We start from the raw sequence: 21,881 nt of genomic DNA on the forward strand, positions 1-21,881 counted from the left end.
ATTTCGTTCGCAGTTTCGGCGCGGGACCTCCTGCGTTGGTTGTATTGCTTTTTAGGGCCGTGGTACGGAAATTGTTCGTTCGTATTTCGACGTAACCTAGCGAAACCAGCAGCACCAGTACCAGCCCCGCGCCGGGTGGACGAGAAACCTGCTTCGCCGAAATAGTTCAAGTTGGGTTCAGGGTTTACTGCATAGTCGCGGATTTTGCATTCGCGTCTCACTGGCACGTGAGCAATTTTTTTTGTGCTACCTATTTGTTTTGCCCCAGTTCTTTTCGATATTTTGCATAGTTTATTTGGGAAATCGGAAAATGGAGGCAAAATTAGTTGAGGAGAATATGTACTTTTATCTACGTACTAACGTACGTATGTAAATTTTCACCTCTTTGTGCAAATTTTTACTGAATCTCAAACTTTTTCTTGAAAAACTGTACATATAGACATAGCTTACTCAACATAAACATTTTGGCATCATGTTCCAATATGATATTTTTAATTTGACAGTCGGCTCAATGCGAAAACATGTACATGTCGATATAAGACGATAAGATTTTTTCTAAAATGTTTGCATTAGCAGTCGCCAATTTCGCTCTGTGTGTATGTTTACGTTTTTTGAAACAATTTGTTATCGTTTGTGCTATTAGTTTTTTACAATTTGCAGGATTATTTTGAAATAATGAACTTTTTCATGGCGCCGCTTTTGGAATGGAAAATCAGCTCTGCTGCCGTTACCAACTATGTCAAAAGAATTTGTCTTATATGTCATGGCTGATTTCGGGCAAAAGGAGTGTCGCCACTAGCGAATTTTGCCGTTCATTCGATCCCACCACCATCCCGTGATGTTTTGGCCAGATTTTGGCAAGCTGTCATCACAGCAAAGTCGTTCAAGAACGCAGAAAAAGAGGTCCAGTTTGTTCCGAAAGACCTTAAGCCACCCAATTGCCCCCAGTTCCGCCCTATTGAAAAATACTGGGCGATCATGAAGAGGAAACTCAAGGCAAAGGGAGAAGTTGTCAAAGACATCAATCAGATGAAGACCTGATGGAATAAGATAGCCAAAACGATGGACAAAGAAAGTGTGCGCCGCCTAATGAGCCATATTACAGAAAAAGTTCGAGAATTCCTTCGAAACCATGAAGTTACATCGACTCGGAGTGGAGATCGCTGCTATTCAGGAAGGCCACATTCCGGAGAAAGGGAGTTCCATGCAGTAGACCCTATTACAGACATTGATTTCTAATACCGCATCTATTACAGTGGCGGTAGAAAGGCAGAATATGGAGTCGGTTTCGTATTGTTGGGAAAGCAAAAGCAACGAGTTATCCGGTGAAGGTCCGTAGATGACCGAATATGTATGTGTGTTGAGAATTAAAGGACAATTCTTCCACTGCAGCCTAATCAACGTATACGCACCGGCAATTGATAGATCCGATGATGCTAAGGACGAGTTCTTCGACAGACCTGAGAGGACCTATAGAGAGTGCCCAAAACAAGACGTGAAAATCATCATCGGAGATGCAAATCCGCGAGGCACTGAGAGGACACCACGTTTTAACATTCAACGGTTGACGGCAGATGGCGTAGCAGTGGAAATGCACCAGAAAACTTGATCAATGAATCGTAGAGCATCAGGAAGAGAAGCAAGAAGATATAAGTGGGCTGTGGAGGAACCTCCATGGTGTCATTGAAACAACTGCGAGAGAGACGGCACAAAGGAGAGTTCCACCAGAAATGACACACGGAGTTTACACAAAATGATGAGGTGCAAGAAATTTGGCATGTCTGTGATGTGCAATGGCAGTGCTGGCACCTGCCTACTGACAAAACGGCGGTAGCAGCTAGATGGAATGAGCACTTGCTGACGTTATTGTCTTACTTACTTACTTAGTTGGCCTAACGTCTTATGACAAGGCCTGTGTAGTATAATTTCTCCATCTGTTTTGGTCCATGGCAGCTGGTCTTCAGTTTCGCGGGTACCCAGTGCTCGTTCTCGCTCCACCTGGTCTTGCCACGTCGCTCGCTGTGCCCCTCTTCGTCTTGTTCCTACCGGATTCGATGCAAAAACCATTTTTGCAGGGTAGTTGTCCGGCATTCTAGCAACATTGTCCAGCCCAACGTATCCATTTAGCTTTAACCACTTTCTGAACCCTGGGTTCGGCGTAGAGACGCACGAGCTCGTGGTTCTCTTGCACGCCGCCAAAGATGGTTCTTAGCACCCGCCGTTCGAAAATTCGGGGTGCTCGTAGGTCCTCTTCTAGCAGCGTCCACGTTTCATGTCCGGTCGCGCTCGGTCCCACCCTCCAGCATGTACTTCGTTTAATCGTATTTATCAACCTAATCTTCCTGGCTTCGCGTTTTAGTCTGGTGTACTGATTTTCCAGCGCCTCAAATGTTCTACCGACAGCATCTACGTCGTCAGCAAAGCAGGTGAATTGACTGGATTTATTTAAAATCGTGCCCCGCATTTCGATCGCCACTCATCTTATAACACCTTGAAACGGAATGTTAAATAGCAGGCAGGAAAGACCATCTCCTTGTCAAAGGCCTCTGCGAGATGCGAATGGGTCCGACAATCCATCCGAGATTCTCACACAGCACTGGATCCCATCCATCGTAGTCAAGATAAATCTAGTAAGCTTACCCGGAAAGCGGCATTCGTCCAAAATTTTTCCTAGCTCTTGTCGGTTTACACTATCATATGTGACTTTGAAATCGACGAACTGGTGATGTGTGGGGACTCAGAATTCACGACAGTTCTGGAGGATCTGCCGCAGGATGAAGATTTGGTCCGTTGTAGACCGACCCTTCATGAATCCGGCCTGATAACTTTCCGCAAATCTGCTGGCTATTGGCAATAGTCGATGGACAGCACTTTGTAGGCGGCATTCAAGATAGTGATCGCTATAGATAGTTCTCACAATTCAGCTTATCGCCTTTCTTGTGGATAGAACAAATAACTCCGGCTTTCCACTCCTCCGGTAGTCGTTCCTTATCCTAAATCTTAACAGTCAGTTGTTGCAGACAGCCGGCCAGCTTGTCCGGGCCCATTTTAATAAGTTCCGGTCCAATGCCATCCTTTCCTGCTGCTTTGTTGTTCTTCAGTCGCTGGATGGCTTCTTTGACTTCTCTTATCGATGGGGATGGTACATCTTCGTTGCAATGTGGTCGCTTCCTCCGCAATCATGCTTTTCCGCCTGCACGCCGTTCAGGTGTTCTTCGTAATGCTGCTTCCACCTTTCGATCACCGTACGACAATCAGTGAGCTGAAAAACGGTACTGCTGCTGAAAAGGATGGTATTTCGACTAAACTTCTAAAACCGGGGAGCGAGCGGCTGTATGAAGCAATCTACCGGATCATAAGTAGGATCTGGGAGGAAGAGCAAATGCCGAAAGAGTGGTTAGATAGCCTCATTTGAGCTATTGTCATGGACATCGACTCGAGTGCATAACTATCGAGGCTCAATTCTGCCTGTAAGGCGCTTTACTATGTCCTGAAGGCTGAGACCGTCAGCGGGGTCCTTCGCCGGTAAGGCGAGTGAGGATTAGAGGTTTACCCTGCGTCAGTTACTAGACAAGTTTCGGGGATACAACTAGCAGACTCATGCATCTGTTTGTGGACTTTAAGACGGCGTACGATACGTACGTACGAGTCACACAAAATGAGCTGTAGTAGATAATGATAGAACACGCGTTTGCGACGAAACTAATTACGCTGATTCGTGCGACAATGTTTGGGTTAAAATCATACGTCAGAATACCGATTGAGATCTCAGACGCTTTCGTGACATTGAATGGACTGAAGCAAAGGGCACGCACTCACTAATCAGCTATTCAACATTGCCTTGGACGGTGCAATACGAAAAGCAAACGAGGAAAGGAATGGGACCTTCATCACGAAATCTCACATGATTCTTGGTTTTACGGATGACATTGATATCATCACAACGAAAGTGGAATTAGAGCAGAGAAAGAGGCCGACTTTTAGGCCTTTTAACCCTTTAAGCACGGAGGGTTTTAATTACGATATTTTTGGTTTTTGGATCAATATAAATTTTTTTCATCTCTCGAGATACCAAAATTAGTGTATTCTAAACATTGCAATAAATGTTTGCCAAATTTAGCAACCTACACAATGGTGTGGGTTCGGCCTTATCTTAGACCATTACACTATGGGTAAAAACGAGCCGAAAAACGGACGTAATTAAGATGTGGCCTGCCGGCTGATAAAATGTAGGTGATCTTATGTAAAATTTTCCGGAGAATCGCATGGTGCCCACCGTTTTCCTGTTTGTCATCGAGAAGTGCCCCATTTTGCTCATTTTCCTCTATTTTTAACATTTTTTACCCTCTTTGGACTAGCCAAGCTTGGAAAAAAGAAAACATGAAAACCTACATATCAACTTATAAATTGACTAATTACCTTATAAATTGACTAAAACCTAATTATTTTGTGTAAAGAAGTCCACATAATTGAATAGGGTTGACCCCGTTTAGTTTAGAGCGAGATCATTGCTTCGAGGCTCATATACTTCAGCTTCTGAAGCAGAGGAACGGTCGTTACGTAGCTATGGAAATACACGCAGCTTTTTGCAAGTTAAGTTTTTACTAACCTTAATACCACAGATATACCGGAACCTCCAGATTGACTTAAAAACATTCAAATGTTGATCCAAGAATTTGTCCTAGAAATGCCCGTATTTGAATACATCATTTGCCATACTTGTTTATTATTTTACAATTTATAAAAGACCAGTTTTAGGTTCCGGTAGTACTCTAAACGGAAGTTCCGTAGTGTGGAGCATGAACGAGTGCTCTACAGTATAATGTATTCATTCTTACTGGCCCAAAATGAGATGGCAGCAGCAGATTTCGTCTTATTTCATCTGTTACTTATGACGTGAAAAAGTAATCCCACTGCGATCTGAAATATCTCCGGGAAAATGGATCCAAAATATATTTTTTCATTGAAGGTAAATCTAAGGTTCTTTGAAGACAAGTTGCATAAAAATCGACCAAAAAGTAGTAAAAATAGAGCCAAAAGTGTAACGGCAAGTACACTAATTTTTGAAGTCCCGGCGGGAACATAAAGGTTAAAGTAGGTACCGTGAACGTACCATATTCTGCGCAGTTAAGACATTTTTTTCATTCTTTCATTCTTCCGCTATTCTAAGTATTCTAGATTTAAATTAACAACGTTGATAGCAGCAACGTGTAGTGCTACGGTCTATAATATCTGGTAAAAAATATGGGAATTATAAGTCGACCAACAATTGAGTATATCTTTTGTTTTGTAAACTTATCCACGGTGCCTAATTCTGCGCACTCTCTTGTCCATGTTCCTAATTCTGCGCATGTTTGCTCCTAATTCTGCGCACCCAAAAAGTGAAAATAAATACTCCTGACATGCTGTTTATGTTTTAATACGCTGAAAGCACACCAAAAAATCCAGCATTAGCCATTATCATAATTAGATCCATCATCTAGCCTTCTTGTGCTATTCGGGTGGCAAAGGAATATTGTTATCATTTTGATTGCCTCATTTTAAATATTTTATTCTCGCTAACGTGAAAGACGAATTGATTTGGGTTTTCTGCATACTGAACATTGCACTTTAGACACTTTTTACTAATAATTGTGTTTTCATATAGAAACCACCTGCCCACGCTCTGACAGCCCCATGAGGTTGGACATTAAAAAAAAAAATAAGACATGGTTTCATGAATTGGCGCTCGTAGCTTCGGACCCCGAGACTCAGCACAGGATTCCAATCAATGCAAGTTAAAGATTCTACTTGAATTTTCATGCCTCTATACCTCAGCCATTTGGGTGAGGTTGCGTATTCTTTAGCGATTTCTTCGTAGGATACATTACTGCGCAGAATTTGGAACATGAATAAAAAATCTGTGCCTAAATCTGCGCATTATTGCATCGCATTTTTCTAAGGAAAGCAATGCATGGAATCACTCTTTTTGTCTAAAACGTGACTAAAATTAATTATTCTTTCTAATTATGCTGGGTAATTTGATGATTGCAAAGATTTTCGATCATAAATTTGCTAAATTTCTAGAAGAACAATCTTAGCGTTGGTGCTAACGACGATGTTTTCTGCCATATAAAATACTATCAGTTTGACGTTAAATTATTTCGCTCGTTTGTGAATAATGACGTAATATTCAACAGACATTTATAAAAAAAATAACGCAATGATCATAGTTATGCACAATGTTAAAAAATAGTTATATAAAGAAAAATGCGCAGAATTAGGAGCTGCGCAGAATTAGGAGCGGTCACGGTATACAATAAGGCCGAACCTACACAATTGTGTAGGTATGAAAAGCAACGTAAGTTATAAAAGTTATTTCCAGTAAACTTTTAATTACATCAATTAAAAATACTACTTACCAATAATTTTTTATCCAAGCAATTTCGAAACACGGATCAAATAAGAAAATACGTCAGATAAAACTTTTTGCTGTTTTCACAAGATTTTGAAGACTAGGCAATAATTAATCCAAGCACAAAAGAAAACTTCTTTTCAGCTATTTTCTATTTTTTTTACGAGTTAAGATGTTTACACAAGAAATTGGTGCCATATATGTAAAAAAACTACGTTTAGAAAGGAAAGGAAATTTTTTAAAAGTAGTCATTTCTCACCTACACAATTGTGTTGGCTCGGGCTTAAAGGGTTAAACGGGAAGCAGCGAGATTGGAACTTACCATACCCATGTAAAAATTCTAGAGCCGCTTGGTTATATTGGTTGATTACTTATATTTTATAAAGGTTTTATTGATATTATCTCTAGTTTTATCATGCTGTTGCGTAATAACAAGATGATATAAGTCAAAAATCATTTATAGCTAGCTATAAAACCATGATAAAACTGATAACTAAGCAAATTTATTACGGTTGCTTACATTACCACGATGAAACTGGTAGACTGCGACACATCTCTTATGAACTTACTATCAGTGGGGCGAGGCAATACAATATAGCACATCTATCAAAGTTGATCTTATTGCGGTTGCTTGTCTATCCGCAATAAAACTGTTAGTTTACTGCGCAATTTTTAAGGTAACACCCTGAGCAAAACAGATTTATTGTTGCTATTATGAAGACCAAGCATCCTGCTATTCAGGAAGGTCGGTGGCCACATTCCGGAGAAAGGGAGTTCCGTGCAGTAGACCCTATTGCAGGCATTTCTTTCTAATACCGCATCTATTACAGTGGCGGTAGATAGGCAGAATATGGAGTTGGTTTCGTATTGTTGGGAGAGCAAAAGCAATGAGTTAACGGTGGTTAACCACCGGAAAGCATAGGTAATCGGTTTTATTGCTGCTTTCAGCTGCAGTGCGTAATAAACCTACTTGGGCTTATGGCTTGACTCTTCAAGAGGTTATAAACACCTTCTGAAGAGTTGGCCTCTTGGTCAGATGAAGTGTTATAGCGGTCATCAGAAGGATCTAGTGGAGCTCATGGTTTTATTAGCGGTTTTATAAAATTGGTCGTGGAATCTACTAGAGGAACGTAATAAAACTTAATTTGCTGCTTGTGTTATCACCGCCACACAGTGGGACTATTCTGTAAAAAGGCGGTCAAAAGTCTTTTTTCGCTTTTCCTGACGTTTTCGAGCTTCGGTGTCTTAGGAGAAGTTTCATAAAAAAGTATTCTGCATTTAATGACATTTTCATATAATTATATATTAAGGGGAATTTAATTTTTTATAGAAACTAGATAGCATGGTCATGTGTTCGGCAAAGTTGTAGAACTTTGAATTTCATTAAACTTTGCTGAAAATACTAAATATCTGCATCATATGGTTTGCGAGATATAATTAACTTTCTATCGTGACCCCCTTAAAATCAGTTTTTTAAACTTCTTGTGCACAAAACTTCATCTAACAGGTTCGATATGTTCTACAAACTTTTGGATACTATCCAAATACGTAACTTTCTAGAAGGTGTATATATCATATGTTGCTTTATTTGCTTTAAAAATGGATTTGAAGCATAAATTTTACCGTTTTTACAAGTAATTTTTTCCGTAAATAGGCACCTACTGGCAGCTAAAGTTAGCATCGCTTGAACCACCATAGAATGTAGTATAAGTGTGCCAAAAAATTTTGGCCGGGTCTGCCCGGGCATTTAGGTTATTTCAATTAGGCTTATACAAATTTGAAAAAAAGTTTATGTCCTGGTCTCAAAATATTGTTGAGGCGGGGGGCAAGAAAAAAATAATAACATTAAACCTTCAATAACCAAACAAAAGAGAAGAAACCAGCGTTTATTTTTCCATATTATTAAAATTTTATCACAAATATTTTGTACAGTACTTAAATTTTAGTTCAACCCTTTCAAACTTCAAAATTTTTCGACCCAAGCACATAAAGTAGGCAACCTGGTAGAGATGAAGTAGTTTGATAATAGTGGAGTGCCACAGGATCACCTTAGAATGCCACAAACGTATAACTTGACCTTCATTTGAATTTTGTTTTGACCCTCTGTGTCACTCGGTTAGTTACCTTGCTTTTTTAATAATCGAAATCCAACCTTTTAGTTATGAATATCAGACCTCTCCTTTGTATATTAAGGATGCACACCGTTTAGAAAATTTCAAGTTTCGAACAGTTCAGTGACATCCTACATGCTGCATGCATTCAATAAATGGTAAAAACTGTATCGTTGAGTTTTACGTCCCCTACCTCCAAAATTAGGGTAGTTACTAGGACATTACGGAGTAAAACGACCAATTTTGAGCCCCGAAAACGCGAAAAACTGTGTTTCTATTTTTATCTTATCTAGTACCTTTGAGGGAAAAAAATAATCCCACTGCAATTCAAAAATCGGAATATCTCCGTCAAAAGCGGTACCAAATTTCACTAATATATTGTTTAATTGATTGTTGCCTCCATCTAATTCTTTTAAAACAAGGTAAATTAAAATGGAATCAAGCCGAAAGTCTGATTGCAAGCACCCCAATTTTCGACGTCGGGCACTTAAAGATTAAGCACAATAGTTGCCTGTGACTTGCAGCAAAATTAGAAAGCTTAGTTGGTGAAAGAAAGTTGATCGAGACTAACGAGATAACTATAACTTTGCACATATTGGATAATTTAGAGATGTAAACTCATTGAACTGTGAAAAAATCCGCTTCTCACTAAAAAATGCAACAGGCTAATATGACACTTTATTTTTTTGCCCCTTCACATTTCGAAAATTTTCAAAGGGGAGGGTGACATAAACTTTTTTTAAAATTTGTATAAGCCTTATGAATTACATACATATATGATGGTTTTAGTAAGTTATCATGGTTTTATTATTCGTACATGTTCATAATAATTTCACAGGACCTCGTCCACGTCTGTTGCGCTCTCTGTTGCAGAATTATTTTCGTTCTGGGATTTTTGTAAAAGTTTGTATGCTGCTGGTAACAACCGCATTGACTTTTTTACTGCTGGTCTTCTTAAAGTTGAAATTGATGGATCCGACGTCATTAACAATCTTCTGAAAACATCTTCGTTTGTCGATATTGTCGTTAATGCACGGTAATAGAAAAAATAATAGATGCAGCTGTTCTACCAGTCGGTTGTCTTTTGGAAGAACCGCAAGAGTGCCGTATCAAACACATAAAACGTTTTAGAGAAAAGCGTGCACGTAAATGTTCAAGGTATGTAATGAATCATGATTGTATGTAATTATTGAAGTAATCTGATTTCTGAACAGAATATCGACAAACGAAAATGTTTTCAAAAAATTGTTAATGACGTCGGATCCATCAATTTCAACTTTAAGAAGACCAACAGTAAAAAAATCAATGCGGTTGTTACCAGCAGCATACAAACTTTTACAAAAATCCCAGAACGAAAATAATTCTGCAGATAGCGCAACAGACGTGGACGAGGTCCTGTGAAATTATTATGAACATGTACGAATAATAAAACCATGATAACTTACTAAAACCAGCATATATGTATGTAATTCATAATTGAAATAACCTAAATGCCCGGCCAGACCCGGCCAAAATTTTTTTGCACACTTATACTGCATTCTATGGCGGTTCAAACGATGCTAAGTTTAGCTGCCAGTAGGTGCCTATTTACGGAAAAAATTACTTATAAAAACGGTAAAATTTATGCTTCAAATCCATTTTTAAAGCAAATAAAGCAACATATGATATATAGACCTTCTAGAAAGTTACGTATTTTGATAGTATCCAAAAGCTTGTAAAACATGTCGAACCTGTTAGATGAGGTTTTGTGTACAAGAAGTTTAAAAAACTAATTTTAAGGGGGTCACGACAGAAAGTTAACCCCTCTAAGGTCTACATCATTTTTTCCACCGCAAAATTCACTAAAATGGCCATAACTTTTTTATCTTTTAATATTTTTTCACCAAATTTGGGAATCTCAGGTCATGTCTCATGTCTCTCAGAGGCCGTATGACCGGTTCCGGGTCCGGGGAGGGTTTTTTTCTGATTCAAGCTCGGAACGGATTTCGGAGGAACTTGTCCGGGACCTGGAATCGGCCATATGGCCTCTGAAAGACATGAGATGATCGCCAATCGCTATTTTATCGAATGCTGATGTTTTGCCTTTCTACTATATAAATATATAGTATAAAGGTATAGAAATCACTTGGAAAACCGGAAATGGAAAGAAGGTCCTGCGGGCCATATGTCATATACCATTCGACTCAGTTTCGAAAACTGAGCATTTTCTGTGTGTGTGTATGTATGTGTGTGTGTGTGTGTGTGTGTGTGTGTGTGTGTGTGTGTGTGTGTGTGTGTGTGTGTGTGTGTGTATGTGTGTGTGTGTGTGTGTGTGTGTGTGTGTGTGTATGTGTGTGTGTGTGTGTGTGTGTGTGTGTGTGTGTATGTGTGTGTGTGTGTGTGTGTGTGTGTGTGTGTGTGTGTGTGTGTGTGTGTGTGTGTGTGTGTGTGTGTGTGTGTGTGTGTGTGTGTGTGTGTGTGTGTGTGTGTATGTATGTGTGTGTGTGTGTGTGTATGTTTTAATCTCACTCACTTTTCTCGGAGATGGCTGTACCGATTTTTATGATCTTAGTGTCAAATGAAAGGTCTAGGTGTACCATTGGTCGCTATTGAATTTCATACTGATCGGACTTTTAGTTCAAAAGATATGTATAAAAATACGAAAAATATGGGACTTCATTATCTCATAGGTCCCTCAACCGATTTGAACAAAATTGATTGCATATGAAAGAGGAGCCTTGCAAACCCTTAACTTCCAAATTTCATAACGATTGGGCTTGTAGTTTGAAAGTTACATAAAGAAATATGGAAAAATAGTATTTAAAACATATTTTTGTAGCATATAAGCATTAATTCAATGAAAAATATCACACAATTTATTATTATTTGAAAATTACTGTTGAGATCTATCAAACGAAACCGAGTTATTTAAAATCGGACGGTTTATTCAAAAGTTATTTAAACTTTAACACTTAAACACTGTATATTAAACCGTTAAAACGTGTGAAATCAAAACATATCAATCAAATGTTGATTGTACTCAATGTGTGCGATGTATGTATGTATGTATGTATGTATGTATGTATGCATGTATGTATGTATGTATGTATGTATGTATGTATGTATGTATGTATGTATGTATGTATGTATGTATGTATGTATGTATGTATGTATGTATGTATGTATGTATGTATGTATGTATGTATGTATGTATGTATGTATGTATGTATGTATGTATGTATGTATGTATGTATGTATGTATGTATGTATGTATGTATGTATGTATGTATGTATGTGCGTGTATGTGATGACAATTTGCAATGAAATTCAAGAAAAGTGAGAAACATGTCAATTGTCTGAAGTTTTTGAAGCCTCTTAGTGGAATACGAACTCTGAAATAAAAGAAAAGAAAAAACCTTTTACCGACTAAATTCCACTATTTAATATTTATTCGCGACAGATACGTATACGCTTTGAAATAAGACACTGATAAGGCCTGCACGTCGTAGGCGAACTACGTATCTGTCGCAAATAAATATTAAATAGTGGGATTCAATCGAAAAGTTTTTTCTTTTCTTTGATTTCAGATTTCAATTGTGATTTTCTTCACTTGCTGTTACTCACAATTGTACAAGAAAAGCAAAAAGCGGAGAAAAGCAGTTAATTTAAATATATAAGTATAGTGGTGTATAGGATCAAAATACTAGTGAGTTGATTTTTCCAAATAAATTTATACTAATTTCATACAAATTTTGCGATTAATAGATGCTATTTTCTATCCATAGATACTAGAGCTTAGATATGTTATATGAAAAATAGGAAGTAAACGTTGCACGGTAGTAACTTTGTAAGATTTGTTTTCGTTAGTGACATTTTAAAGGACAGATGTCTTATATCATGTATCATGTTTTAATAAATAAATCAAAAATGACAAGCACTGGAAATCAGATCGATCATATTTCTCATTCTCAAGCATGTTTATGGCACAGTTTTTGCAATATTTTTCGACTTCATCTTGTTTTCCTAACCCTCTAACATTGGAAAAACGATGCGATCAAGCTAATGACTGTCTTTTCATGAAATTACATTCGAAAGAAGCTTAAGTTTTGATTTTCATGCAAAAATAATTATCTGAAGGAGCGCCAGCTAAGAAAAAGTTCAATTTCTCTTTTTCATATCTAATGCTCCATTTAGTTATTTTTTCTAATTCAGAGATATTGCAAAATTGAAGCCAAGCAAACTAATAGTAAAATTTTGAGATTAATCATTTTCGTGTAGATATCCTTTTTCTTCAAAAGCGAAGTATAATAATAATTTTTCTGAACTCTTGTTTTTCAAAGATGCTAACTTTTGAACGCATGGTATTATGTAATATCAAAAAAAAATCTACCCTTTGGGTTAAAACCGCTCAAAAAAAAATATCAAAAAATCTGCTATGAACACATATTTCATATTGTCAGTCCAAAACAAGTTTCGTATGTGGCTCTGAAACCCGATGGATGGCGCGCATCATGGCTCATAACTGCGGCAAAGTAACTGATATGTCCACAGTCGATGATATATTTTCAAAAAACAACAGATTACAGACAAATTTTAGATATTTGGCAACTTTATCTTAGAAAGCCATATCTCGGTCCCCCAGGGAACTCCGGAATAACTCCGGGACCATATGGCATATGGCCATTATCTATAGATATTATGAAAATAGAAAATATTTTCAGCAAAATTTCCAAATTTGGTGAAAAAATATTGAAAAATAAAAAAGTTATGGCCATTTTAGTGAATTTTGCGGCGCTAAAAATGATGTAGACCTTAGAGGGGTTAATTATATCTCGCAAACCATATGATGTAGATACTTAATATCTTCGGAAAAGTTTAATGAAATTCAAAGTTCTACAACTTTGCCGAACACATGACCATGCTATCTAGTTTCTATAAAAAAATATTTTTTTCAAATTTGTAATTCCTTAATTTTTAATTATATGAAAATGTCATTAGATGCAGAATACTTTTTTATGAAACTTCTCCTAAGACAACTAAGCTCGAAAACGTCAGGAACAGCAAGAAAAGACTTTTGACCGCCTTTTTCCAGAATGGTCCCACTGTGCGCCAAAACGAAATGCATGGCTGCTGGTAGGGAACGTGGGAGTCCAAATGGTATTAATGATGGAACTGGATGGGGATGGATGGTTGAAAATAAATTATGAAAATATTCGTAATAATACTAATGAAAACGATAGTATTGATTATTAAATCATTGAATTTAGAGCAAGATATATGTTCTCAGTATAGGACAATTATGAGGCTAGTGCAACAATTCTACTTACTTCAGAAGCACCGCCCAGCTAAGATTCGAACATACGACGACCGGCTTGTTTGATCAGCATCATATCTCGAAGCTTACTGGGGTGGACTATGCGGAGCACTCAAGCATTTTAAGCTCCACATTGTTTCATTATTAAACCCACCGGGTTGACGTTTTATCACGTAAATCTACGCATTGAGCCAGAAAAATTGTATATTAGCATACAGTTTCAACGTTTGAATGAACGTTGATTGACAGCGTGCTTGGTTTCAATCATACCGAAACGGCCACAGCCTGGCTTATCTGCAGTGAAATGCTACTTCAAACATCTGGATCTCCGTTCAGGGTCTATTCTTGTGGGCTGCAGTTCCGAACGAAACCAAGATGAATGAAAACCGCCAGCTAAAAATATAGTACGGTAACTGTTCCGAAATTGACCACACTAATTGTAACACCCAGCGATAGAACCTGCAGAGCTGCAAGTTCGGACCGCTGACCCTAGGTAGGAGACAGCGCAACGCCGCGAATTGCGCTGTCATAAACAGAACCGATCGAACGCGGCGCGTAAACCACTGCTGGAGAAGGTCGTTCACTTTTCGTTCAACCGAGTTGGGAGCGACCAGCAGTGCTTGGGGGTTGCCGTACTCTCCCGTGTTTCCCACCCTCCGAGTCACAAAGTCGAAATAGGTGAACCTTTTCGTCTGTCTGCCGCGGGGATCGTTGAATGGCCTAGTTACATATTGCGAGTTTTGCTCCAATCTGAATCTTTTCTCCTCGTCGTTTCTGGCCGTCGTTGTGCATGGTGCTGTCGTCGGTGTGACGGTGACCTTTTGTGGTTTGTTTTTCTCTGTCTCTTCTTCTTCTTCTTCTTCTTGTTTGCCTTTTTCTTATTCGACTGATCGCGATCAGTTTTTAATTTCCGCATAAAGTATATTGAGCGGTAATTGGCAGAAGTTGTTTCTCAGGTTGGCAGGACTGCCCAATTTCTGGGCGACCCACCGCCCAGCGGTCATCGTATTTTATCAAGGTTGACTCACAACTACGTTTTCAGACTGGGTTCAGATTGGTTCTAAAACAACGCCAAACACATGCACTCTAAGTGTTGCACAGAAATTGCGTCAGAAAAATCGTATGTAGGTATATCTTATTCGAAATTGAAAAATTACCCTGCCTTCGATCAATGGTGGCTGACAGCTTTCAGTTTACCTTACGAGACGCTGCAGTGGGGTGCGCACATGTCAACCAACCGACCAACGGTGTGCAGGAGAGGAAAGCACGCAGCTGAAGAACTGTCGACCGTGAAGTCACAATGCCCCAAATCTCGAAGTTAAATGAGCGCACGCAGCTCGTGGCTGGAGATCGGATGTCGTGGAGTAAATCTCTAGCACTTTGTAGCGAGTTGGGATTCGAGCTATTTAAAATTTGTGTTTCGATCGCAGGGGATGCGCAATGTGTATACGCGGTTAATGAACGAGGGAGAGCTTAAGCGCACATTCCGGTCGTTCACGTGCTGAATGCACCGGCTAGGGCGGTATGTGGTGTTGGGTAACATGATGATCCAGTTGCGTACTGCTCATGCAGTATAGATCCGACCGCTTCGATTTGTTCATAGTGGCACGTGCCTGGATATTGGTTTGGATCCAGTGCATTCAAGTTGTTTCAATGAGGAAGATAAATGACCATCAGCTGCAGCGGGAAACTCGATTCTAAAATAAATTGTTATTTATTGTTGCTGATGGAGGGAGGCAATTTCATTTTCTAATGATTACTGTTATTGGAGTTAGAATTTCCAGCTAAAATTAAGCGAAATAATCCAGTTAAGCTAAAGGAAAACTGGTTTCAAAACAAAGTCTGCATGGCTGACTTCGATGAAAACATGATCAACATGCCTTTCTTGTAATGTCAAGATTACTTTCCACCGATGATCCCAGCATCACGCAGGCAGCGTACGCATGTATGGCGCACCATACAAGCCATGATGGGAGTAGGAACAAGTGCGCACCACGAGCTCCAAACGTGAAGGTCAAGGTTGTACGGATGCCAAGCATGCACACACAGTAATAAACTGTTATGGCATTTTACTCCACTTTATACCTCCTACAATCAATGGGTGACGCAACATGGCATTATTATACCCGAGCGATGGAGTTTAACCGGTCGTTATCTGGAGCGTTGCTGCTCACGTGATGGGCGAATAGTTTTGATTGATTTAAAGGGTTTAAACGAATATATGAAAGGCGTCGTGGTTGACGACAATGTAGTATACAGACAATGCAGATTAAATAGTTCGCACATTTCACCACCGTACAATCTGAAAAAACCACGCCCAAATAACAATAATAAAGTCGTTTCGTTGTATTTTAATTTTGTAAATGTTTTATGGCAGTATTGTTTTCAGCACTCCTTAGGATTGCGTCGACAAAACGTAGTATTTGCACAGTTTGGACGCGTGTTTGGGGTCGTTATCCTGTTCGAAAATGCATACGTTGACGAGCAAACGAAGATCTGATGGGATGGTGCAACGCTGAAGCAAACGATGCACATTTTTTGGACGTATTAAAAAAAAACAAAAGTTTGTATCACCCTAATAGGTGAATTTAAGGTCATCCTAATAGTGTAAGAAGATGCGTTCTACTTTATTGATAAACCCGTCGTTGAAAAATTGCGAACCGTTCTGATTCAAACTTAGAACAGTCTCAAACTTCGAACACTTCAGAATAAAATGCTCGTTAGTATCGCTACTATGATAAAACATTATGCTTATTGTACACCACCGTGTTCGTTAGAATGTCCTCTATCCGGTGAGGTATGACATTGAACTGTAGGACTCCTTGTAAGAAATCAGCAGACGCTGGAAAAAAGTGAGAACTCAGATTTTAACTTCGTTCGCATACTCTTAGCGTTTCGTGCAAAAGTAGCTGTTTTTTCGTTTGCATTGTTTTACCAATTTTAGAACATTTACCTTGTCATTTCGCGATTATTAGGTAAGTGCAAGATATATATGTACTAAAGCATAGTTCAAATACAATATTTCATGCATTATTTCAAAGATATTAGATAAATAAAAAGTGTTCGAAGTTTGAATCACGTTTTGAGGTGTGATTCAAACTTCGAACACCCGCGACCAATATCCGATTTTTCCAGATTTTCCTTCGGGAAAATGAATTATCTGCATTGTTAAGCTGTACAAAGTTAGATGCGGTACATAGAGTTTGAAAATATTAGCAATTGATTACAGGAGTACGGATTGAAACTAATTTTTGTATGAAAATTTTAAATTATACTGTTAGGTGGATTCAAAAACACAGTGTTTAGAAAAAGGATGAAATTTCACTTATTTAAGTTGAATGACACTAAAAACATTAATACTTTTCAAAGTAATACAAGTGTTCGATGTCTGAGACTGAAATATTCGAGCTTTGAATGTCGACCATGAAAGTGTTCGAAGTTTGAATCAAAACGGAACAGCAGTTTTTAGTGTTTTCAATGTAAATTTACATTTTATCCTCATTTTTAACATTTTAACACGACAATAATTAAATTGTCATGCTATTACACCATTTATGGCAATAGAATAAAGATGTTTTCGAACTTTCTTCTTTGAAGAAAGTTTCAGCATAGCTTAAGTGTTCGAAGTTTGAATCAGAACAATATATTTTTACAACAGCAAATGAATGTGTTTTTGCAGTTCTTAGAGAGAATAAGGTAAAATGGCCCTTTTGTGAATTCTTCACGGTACGAAATCGATAACATTCAACTCTCCTGATTTTTTTCAAATAAACTGGTGCTATTCGAGTTTATTGCCGGCCTTTGAGTTAGTTTTAGTCGCTTTAATAAGGTTTTATTGTGTACTAGCTGACCCGACAAACTTCGTATTGCCACAAATTAACCTGTGTTGTACATAAATCGTGAATCTCAGATGACCTTTGTCACAATTTTGAGTTTTGCAAGTTTCTGATGAGTTCAAACTTAGATGATTCATTTTGGCAGTTACGTAACTATGAAAGCATGGGTAATTTAATTTACAAATTTGCAATTTTTCCTCACAGTAATGTAGAAAATAACTCCCCCCCCCCCTCTTTGCTTAGCCGGATAAAGTAAAACGGATAGCAATATTCGCCGAGATTGTATAACATTTAGCCGAATACCATTTTACGAAAAAGTACAAGGGTCCATGCCTAGTGGCACGGGCGCAGGCTTGAAGTAGGACTACGAATGTAGTGCAATTCGTCTCCCAATGCTAAAGCCGGTGATATTTGTATGAATTTCATATATAGATACTCAAGTTGCGCATTAACCTTTCGTTACTCGCGCCATCTTCGATTCATGGGCATGGTAAAACAGAACAGAATGTGCTCAAATATTAGTGCCAATAGGTGAAAAACTTATAAAACTTTGTCCACCAATTGAAAGAACTTGGTCTACTGATCAACTGCTGAGAACAGTAACTATCTTTATTGTCAGAATCCCAAGACATAATGACATAAAGTAAGAGTTACATAGGCGTTGTATAAAATACAACAGCGCGAGTAACCGTGGGTTAAAGAATTGTGTTCTTACATGTGATACATGTTGGTGCAGATTTGGGGAATTATTTCGAACAGTTTCGGGTAGATGCAGATTATTTTTTGCAAAAATCTGGCATCCCAGGTTCCGCTAGGCAGCTTTAAACACATGTGTATGTGATACGATTTGTTTCGAGTTTCGACTACATCATGGACACGCTGCTGTTTTGTTAACCGTTATGTGTGCGACAGGGTACCCGGGTACCTTTTCAGTTTTAAAATAGTTATAACTCATTCAATTTAAAACATACGTCATTGAAATTTCGCGACATCGTAAAACTCGTTGATCTTAAGTAATTGAGGTTTTTTGGTGCATATCCATAAAGGGGTTTAGCAATGAGAGTCACTTGAATTTTTTTATTACGTAGGAGGGCGACAAGGGTACCCGGGTACCCATGATTTGCTATCTTCATAACTTTAGTTATGTTAAACCGATTTGGATGAAACCAGTGGCTTTTGATTCGTACATTTATCTAGTTTTGATTAGATAAAGCGTTTGGCCATCAAATGACAAGTAGTTCCCGGGAATCGGTAATTCCGAAGCAACATCCGGTAAAACGTGGGAAGCCGCATGTTTTGAAAGAATATCAGCTTTCAGTAAACCTATTAGCTTTGAACTTGACACTGTGGACCCTTTTTTCATCTAATTATATAAATTGGTGACTTTAGATCGCATTGGTCACTCCAGAATTTGGTTCCTGTAGGGATACAGATGGCGAGTTGGGTGCCTAATCCAATATTAGAATTGGTTTAGCGGATCTTTTAGATGTTTTGAACTGAAATGGTCAGTTTAGTACTGATTGATAATTTCGGAACTGGTTCCAAATGTATAACGGATGGTTCTACGTATTGAACGGTTCTGATAATGCTAAGCATTATCTTGAATCCTGCGGTATCATCTGTGACCCCGTAGAAACCATTTTCGAAATAACCAATCAGAATACATCGAAATGTAAAAAATATCACCTACCGAACTAATTCCAAGAACTTTGATACCCATATTGCTAGGTTTTACCTCCAATCCTGGACTGGCCACCCATGACCCCACAGGAACCTACTCCGGAATGGCCAACCTGATTCATCTCATTATATGAAATAGTACATTGTATGAATTTTTAGAGTTTTTATATCCGCATGACTGATTTTCCTGCAATACAATCATTTTTCTTCCTCACAGCGGACACTCTGTCGGAATTCCGGATTTTCGGGCCCCGTATGTCTTTTAGTGGCCAAATGGCCAAATAATTCAAAACTAGATAAATAAACGAATCAAATGACACCTGTTTCGTCGAAATCGGTTTAAAAATGTTGATGTTATAACAATATCAATTTTGGATACCCGGGTACCCTTGTCGCCCTGCTAAAGGTGTTTTTTTTTGTCGCACACATAACGGTTAAGGAAGGTTGGGAACACGATTACGATTCTGCCTGGACTGGCACTGGACCGCTGGCATCTGTATTTTGTTTCGTGATGCCGTTACAGCAATTCGGCATTACGCTATGAAGGTCGTCGGTGGTGTGCTGGAAATGGCAAGGTCGCAGAAGTTTTACTATTTTCACAGCTAAATAATAAACAAGCAAAGTAAAGAATGAAAGTTTCAATTTAATCATTCGTAAGCAAAATACTGCACCAGTCTGGCAGCTTTGTTTTAAATAGATCGATGTTTTGAATCCAACACGGTCGGCGTAATTTCCACTCCACACCAAACAATAATCGGCTGCTGCCGAGTTTTACCACCTTTGCCGCGTCCGGACAGGGAGATAACATCGTAACTCTCATTATTATTTGTAACCCAAACAACGCGAAAATGACGCTGTTCGCAAAATCAATCAACTGCTTCATATACTTATTCAGTAGTTCTTAAAAGAACTGATTGTTTTCTACCAGCTGTTAATAATACAAATCGAAGAAATTTACTGCTTGGCAGCAGCTTTTTTCGAACAGCATTCTCCGTTAGAACTTTTTTTGGCTTTGGAGTTTTCGATGCCTTTGCTATGGTCTTCATTGACTTAGTAATCTTGCTTCTCGCTAGCAAGTTTGGTAGTCGAACGAACCGGAAGCGCCAGTTCTTTGTTTGGACCAGCTTTCTCTTGTAGAAAACTAACTTCAAAGCCTTTTTCACGAATGTGTCCAACCTTGAAACGTCACAATTGTAGCTGGCGGCGATATACTTCTAGACGGCTTGCAACGAGGATCCGTTGACTCTTCGGTTTATTGGCGTCTCGCTTAGTGAATTTGAATGTCTTCGTTGCCTTATTCCGGGAAAGAACAGCTGAAGCTCAACGATTTTCGAGCGGATTCTATAGAGCGTAAATTAAATACAATCAAACTTTGATCCCTTTGATTCAAAGGGAATTTAATCCATAGCTCTTCTCCTATATATTTCTGTCATCCGTGTTAGGGAAGCACAGGCGTGAGAAGGCAAAAAATTTTAGCAAAAATAAAATTAAAGCAACGTCATGAGTTAGAAGACCGCATGGTGAGTCACCACATATTTAACGTTTTATAGATCAAATCAGAAGAAATTCATGATTTCATGATTTAAAGAATCAGCGACATTTGGAAATTTAATTAAAGAAATTTAGTATACAGAAAATTTTCATCTCTTCATAAACAAATTCCTTCGTCCTAAAAAGGACGGGTTGTGGTAAATTATGTGGTTGAAAATCCGGCCAGCAGAATAGCTTGAATGTTTGAAACAACACCTCCCAGGGCAATGGTGACAATGGTTACCGAACAGAGCATTTTCCATTGATTCAAGCTCTTCCGCTCCCGCAACCAAATATTCTAATGCAGCTGATAATAGATCAATGCTCCTGTACCAACGCGTTCGGTGCACTCTACAGCAATGATCCGCTGCTGCTGCTGCTGCTGCTGCCGCTGCGCTGCGTTTTGCCAGTTTGCCGAGTCCAGTGAGGGAGATATAGGGGAAAAGTGTATAATGTGCCCCCCCTAAGAATAAATGGATATATCTCCGTTATACTTCCCCAAATTAACGTTACAACTACGTGTATATGTTGGTACTTAAGCTGACAACCAATTGCAATTGTTTATTTCATTTAGTATTGTGGAATAAACATGCTAGGAATTATTTAATAAAAGCACCTAAATGTTGTGTTTCTCGTCTGCGCGGGGTAAAATGCCCCACCTGCGGTATAATATGCCCAATGCGGTAATTTGAGTATTTCTACCAGTGACAGACCAACTCTATTTTGTAGAAAGTAAAACTATTTCCTTTGTTTTGCAAAATATCGTTATTTTATGTAAAATAAACCTAGTTTCGGCCTTCTGGTGCACTTTTTCTTTTCTGCATGGGGCACATTATACTGCAGCTGTGGCGTTTTGTACCGAGTAGTTGAATTACCTAGAATTTGGACGTTGGTAATAAATTATTCCCACCACGGTTGCTCTACAATACTAATTGAATTAAATAATGGCAATCGACTTAAACTTAGATCTGTTTACATAGTTTTAAAGCCACATTTGCAAGGGGGGCAAATTGCACCACCGCAAGTGGGGCATTTTG

General features: G+C 38.6%; 1 protein-coding gene across 1 annotated transcript in view; it reads left to right on the forward strand.

Annotated features, from left to right (window-relative positions):
- The window catches only part of LOC128732946 (papilin), a 227,571-nt gene that overhangs the window by 69,583 nt on the left and 136,107 nt on the right, over positions 1–21,881 (forward strand). The gene's annotated exons all lie outside the window — the stretch shown is intronic.

This window comes from Sabethes cyaneus, chromosome 1, assembly GCF_943734655.1.
Source record: "Sabethes cyaneus chromosome 1, idSabCyanKW18_F2, whole genome shotgun sequence".
In the NCBI taxonomy this organism is placed as follows: domain Eukaryota; kingdom Metazoa; phylum Arthropoda; class Insecta; order Diptera; family Culicidae; genus Sabethes; species Sabethes cyaneus.